This window comes from Phaseolus vulgaris, chromosome 2, assembly GCF_051622355.1.
Source record: "Phaseolus vulgaris cultivar YP4 chromosome 2, ASM5162235v1, whole genome shotgun sequence".
Classification (NCBI taxonomy): Eukaryota; Viridiplantae; Streptophyta; class Magnoliopsida; order Fabales; family Fabaceae; genus Phaseolus; species Phaseolus vulgaris.
This window is the reverse complement of record NC_143499.1, coordinates 16,424,078-16,430,789: the sequence shown is the minus strand read 5'-3', so window position 1 is coordinate 16,430,789 and position 6,712 is coordinate 16,424,078.

Genomic DNA, 6,712 nt, shown 5'->3' with positions numbered 1-6,712 from the left:
GTACTGGACCGAGTGCTCAAATGCTCGGTGCACGAGTGTGAGTAGGTCAACTCGGTTTTTGGGCCCAAAGGGTGGGTCACGATTTTGGCCCAGTTATTTCGGTAAGCCCGTTAGAGACTAATTAAAATTATATTTTTATTATATATTAAAATAAGGTTATTAACAAAATATGTTTTTTAACCTAACAGATAACTGTGTGTGGTTGTTAAGATACGTAAATACATGCATACAGTTGTTGGTTGAAAAGATAAAGTTGTTAAATAGGATAATCACCATAAGTAAGGGTGCCCACGTAAAGCAAAATATTTTCCTACTGTTAGCACCTGAAGTAGTGCCCTGTTAGCAGGTGGTTTTTTTTTTATTATTCTATGCTTTTAGTTGAGATAAGATTCTCATGAGAGAAAACTGTTTACAAGAGTAGTTATAAAAGAGGCTTGAGTCCCCCGGTAAAGGTACATTGTTTCTGAGACTAAGATTGAAGACTTATTTGATTTTAGTAAGCTCTCACTCACTTGAACATCGGAGTGTGATCAACGGATAAAGTCCCTTCGATTTTAATGAAACCACATTCCAGTGCAATGAGAAGGTGTAGAACAGATTCCACAGGAAACATGTTAGAAGCAGAGTTTTTCACTCAAGTCAACCTGCGTGAAAGTCAAACGGCGAGAACAACTATATTTTATTTTCTTAAATTAAACTACAATTGTGTTTAATATTTGTGTTCTCTTTATAAGTGAATAAAACTTTACTAATTTTCGTAATTTAAGATTGTAGCAAAGAAAAGAAAGAAATGAAAACGGATATAAATTTTTACGTGACATACTTTTCTTATTTTCTTATTAAAATTCTTTTTATACATTCTTTAATTAATATTTTAAAATTTGTTTTATTAATTAAAAAATTTCATGTGATTTTCTCAAGCAAAGAGTTAAAAGTTTGAAACAAATATTGTTTGAAGCATCTAATAATGACACCTCTCTTAACCTAGACTACTTAGTAAGATCAAATACAACATTTCTATTTTTTTTTCCAAAGGGAAACATCAAAGGAAAATAGGTGACTTTTCCTAGACTTTGAAACATAGTTTCTATTGGGGTTAGAATAAAATTTTGCACATTCTAATTAAATTTTACACATTCTAATTAAATTTTGCTTTCAATCAATCTTTTCCTGCATACCTAAAAACATTTGATGCTCTTGTTTACAGTTGGATTTTAGATAACTACTTATTAATACAAAATTCTTTAGGTACAAGAAATATAGATATGTAGGTAGACAAATTTATCTTGATTATATTAGAGCTACCACAAATAAATTCTCTTCTCCTAAAAAAAAACAAGATTACACGTTTTTCTTAAAACTTCTAAATAATTTTATTTAATTGAAATATGATTTTATGTTTATGTTCGATATGTACATTATTTGACATGTTTGGTGTATAATTAAGGGTAAATTGCTAGATGTAAATGCTAAATAAATTCATAAGAGATATTATTTGAATTTGTGTGTGAATACTTGGATTAATTGGATATGAATATAGTTATGGTAATATCTTAAATGGAGTATGAGAATTAATATATACATATTCATAAAAAAAAAAATTCATTGTTAGATGGTATCGAATAGAAGAAGATGTATCTTTCTTTGACATTCTATTGTTAATCATATATTTTCCATTTTCTATTTCTTATTTTTATTTTTATAAAAAAATATTTAATGACTATTTAGATATGTAAGTGTATACACATTACTTTATGAGAATAAGATATAAATTTTATATAAATTAATTATTAGGGTATAAAAATGAGTATCATTAATGAGACTATACTTTTCATATAGTAGTCAAGTAATAGTTATTATGATTATGATACAGAAATTGTGAATTTATATTTGAAACAGTAAATAACATAACACTAACTTTCAATAGTTTTGACTAAAAAAATTATAAGAAACTTTTGGATCATAGACATTCAATTAAATTTTTACCCCCACCTTAAAACCATTATTTTACATCCGTAGTCTCATTTTCTTTACAAATACAAAAGTTCATTTTTTAATGATTATATTACTCCTAAAAGTGAGTGGTTAATGTTGAACAATATGTTTTGATGATTTTCAAATTCAGCTTGAAGACTTGAAGAATCTATTGTTGTGTGCGTAGTTAAGTACATTTTGAGTTGTTAATTTACATTTAGTTATGATCCAAGTTCGTATGATTATAAATCTCTTTTGAAAGTTTTGTTTTCCAAATTTTTGTTAATTTTAGTTAGTTGTTTCGTGTTTTAAATTAGTTGAAAAAACTTAACAACCGATTGAATTACAATTATGGTTTTTAAAAGTATTTAAAAATGATTTGTTTTTTTTTGTCTTTTTTGTATAGCAAAATCAGTCAGATATTTTGATAAATGAACTGACTTTTTATGTTAAGTTTTTTTACAGAAAATGAAAACAATAAGTTTGTTTTAAAAATCAATTAACTGATTTTAAAAGAATTCTATTATGATTTGCAAATTGTTTTTAAATGATTTTAACAAATTTTATTTAATGATAAAATTGTTTTAAACATATTTTAAAGTCTATATAAAGACCATTTTCTGATCATTTGAAAAACAAGAAGAGAGTTCATTGAAAACATTTTTCAAGATAAGATCAAAGAGCTTTGAGAATGAATCTTGTCATCTTGGATCATTGCTTCTCTGTGAAATAGGAATCTGAATTTTCTATTCTATTGTTATTTAGCTTTATAAAGGCAAAGGTGTATTCTTATTCTTTCTTTCAGTTTTGTATTGTGTGTAAAGCGGTTTTAGATAGTGTTTATGGAAACTATGTTTTTGGTTAAGAGGGTTGTGTGTTCTTGAGGGGTTCAAGATAAACTCTTTTGTTTGTGGTGTAATTTATTTTTGATTACTTAATGAATTCACAATGGTGTGCTGGGGACTGAATGTAGCTCTTGGGTTAAGAGTGAACCAGTATAAATCTCTTTGTGTGAATCTCTTTTCCCTACTTTGATAAACTATTTTAAATATTGTTATGGGTGTTTTGCATTAAACAATCAGTTGTTTTAGAAACAACTGGTTTATATTTTTCACAAGACTGTTAATCTGTTAAATAACCAGTTGAACAAATAAATCAATTGATTGTTTTAACTGATCTTTTCAATCTACTTTCAGTCTTTGCGAAAATCTTGCGAAAATAATTCACCTCCTCTTGTTTTGGCCATACGTTCTAACAATTGGCACCATGAGCTAAGTTCCTGAAAGATACTAAAGTTTCGATCCTAAATATTTTTGAAAATGGATGAAAAACTAATTTTTGGGGAATGTGCTTCTATAAAAAAAAAACTACCTTTGTTTTGTGGCTTGACTTATCAATTTTGGAAGGTTAGAATGAAAATTTTTGTTTAGTCAATTGATAGAGGAATATGGGATGTTGTCACAAATGATCCTTTGATTCCTAGGCTTGAAAAAGATAAAGTTTTCACTGAAAATCCTTGGTCTCAATATTCTGAGAGTGAAGAAAAAAAAAAAGACTCAATATGATTGTATTGCTAAGAACATCATAACCTCTACTTTGAATTTAGAAGAATTTTTCAAGGTTTATCAGTGTGGATCAGGAAATGAGATGTGAGACATCCTTGAGGTGGCCCATGAAGGTACAATAGACGTAAAGAGGGCAAGGAAGCATGACTTGATCCAAGAACACGAGCTTTTCAAGATGCTGAAGGGTGAAACCATCTTAGATGTGCATAAGAGATTTACTCACATAGTAAATCATTTTATTGGTCTAGGCAAGGTCTTTGAAAGAGAAAAGTTGAACATCAAGATCCTAAAATGTTTGGACAATTCATGGCAGCCAAAGGTTACTGCCATCTCTAAATCAAATGACATGATACTGCATCCTTGTTTGGAAAGCTCGGAGAGCATGAGCTTGAGATGAACCTACTAAATGATTAAGAAAGTGAAGAAAAGCATGTGAAAAACATTGCTTTAAAAACTACAACACAAAAGATTGATCAAGACTTAAGTGACTGCAGTGAGACTCTCAACCTGCTCACAAGGAAATTTGGAAAGTTCTTGAAAAAACAAAGCAGGGACAAAGTTTAGCCATCAAACAGGTATAATAATAAGAAAATAACTTATTTTAATTTTTTAAACTATACTTATTTTGGATGTGGCAAACAGGGACACATCAAGGCTGAATGTCCAAGCATTGTGAGCAAAGAGAAAGGTGCTGACAAGAAATATGAGAAGAAAGGCAAAGCAAGAAGAGCATACATAGCCTGGCAGGACAATGATTATTTTGTCTTCAAGTTCTTCATCAAAGAATATTAAAGAAGTCAACTTGTGTTTGATGACAAATTGATACAAACCAAGACAACAAGAAGATGACCAAGAATGCACACTATGAAAGGTCATCTCAATATTCAAGTGAAGACTTGACCAGAGGGAGAAATGGACAAAGACCAGAGCATCTCAAGTTCTTCCTTTTGGTTTTCTTATAAGATACAAATATGTTGTAAATAAATTGGGCTCACTTTAGGGGTCCAAATAGCAAAGATAGGCTAGAATAAGGTGCATTTAGCATAATAGGGGGTGTGGGTAGCATTTTAGCTTGTTCCTAGCCCTTTTGGAAGGCATTTTGGTCTAGTTTCTAGAAGGACAAGCCTAGGATGCGGGTTTGACTTAGTCAAACCCTAAGGCTGCCCATTTTTTTTCCCTTTTCCCATCCTACTCCTTTAGCTTGTTCTCCAAGGCTCATTCACCTATAAATAGGAGGCTTACCTAATGTATTTTACATGTTGAAATTAATAAAAGAATAGTTACTCTGCATAAATTGTGTGAGGTGTTAGTGGGGTTTGAATTCCTCTTAGCATTAGGTCTTATCTTGTGAGTATTGAGAGCTCTCAAGTGGCGGCTATCATCACTTATCTTGGAGGTCAATCACACTCCAAGTGGCGTGTTCCACTTCTCAAATCCATCACATAAGCTTTCTCCATCCTTCATCTATTCTTCCATTGTCATTCCATTTTTACTCTTTATATCATGTTCTTTTTTGGTTTTCCTTGTTTCCATTCGGAAATTCTATTTGGTTTCTTATCCTTGTTCTTAAATTCCGCACCTTCTAGCATCATGTTCACCATATAGTTGTCTTTTCCTTTTGCTCTTGTGAAGTGAACTTTCACATTTACTTAACCACTTGGTTAAGTTCGTGTCCAGTGGGGATCTTCTTAGAGTTCTCACCATATTCTTGCTTAAAATCTCAATCTAAGTAAAGTGTCACACCATAAAATGAACAATCCTAAAATCAACTCACATCACAAATGAAGAATCAGAAACAAACAATGTAAGTTCAAATACTTTTGTTAATTTTTAAAATAGCCAATTACTTAAAGGAGTGTGCATTTGACACTCTATTACTAATTTCTGCAAACACATGTCATTTGTTTCTCAAATTGAACCTAAAACCATATGTGATGCTCTTAAGGATTAAAATTGGGTTGTTGTCATGCATGATGAACTGAATAAATTTATTAGAAATTATGTATGGTTTCTTGTACCTAAATCTGATTGCATGAATGTCATTGGAACAAAGTGGGATATTTAGAAATAAATTGGATGAATATGGTATGATCACTAGGAATAAAGGTAGATTGGTTGCTAACGGGTATAATCAAGAAGAAGGCATATATTATGATGAAACCTTTGCACCTGTTGTTGGATTAGAAGTTGTGAGATTACTGTTTGCATTTGCTTGTATGAGTGACTTCAAAGTTTTTCAGATGGATGTGAAAAGTGTATTTCTTAATGGATTCATCAATGAAGAAGTTTATGTTTTTCAACCTCTCGGCTTTGAAGATCATAAACTTTCAGACCATTTTTACAACCTGAAAAGGCATTGTATGGACTAAAACAGGCCACAAGACACTGGTATGAGAGGATTAACAATTTCTCTTAACTCATGGTTATGAGAGAGGAAAAATTGATTAGACTTTTTTAATTAAAAAGTCTAAATCAGCTATCATCTTGGTTCAACTATATGTTGATGATATTATTTTTGGAGCTACTGATGACTGTTTATGTGAGGAGTTTGTAACAGCTATGTAGGGAGAATTTGAAATCTCCATGATGGGGGAGTCATCCTTCTTTCTAGGACTGCAGGTCAAGAAATTAAAGCATGGAATTTTCCTAAGTCAAGCAAAGTACTACAGAGAAATTCTAAAGAAGTTTGATATGGGAAACTACTAAGAGGCTTCCACTCCTGATTGTATCAACTCCCATGTCAACTAGTTGTTACATGTATGCAAACTTAGCTAGAAAAGTTGTTGACCAAACCAAATCAGAGGGTTGATTGGATATTTGTTGTACCTCATTGCTAGCATACATGATATTACGTTTGTTGTTTGCTTATGTGCAAGATTTTCAATCTAATCCCAAAGAGTCATATTTCACAGCTACCAAACGAAAATATCTCAAAGACACAACCAGTGTTGGTTTATGGTATCACTCTCACTCACCTATAAATCTTGTTTGATATTATGATTTAGATTTTGTAGGATGCAAGATTGATAGGAAGAATACAAGTGGGACATGTCATCTTCTTGGATCAAGCCTCATATCTTGGCACACCAAGAAACAAACATGTGTAGCTCTTTCTACTGCAGAAGTTGAATACATAGTTGTTGACAGCTGTTGTGCATAAATCTTATGGATCA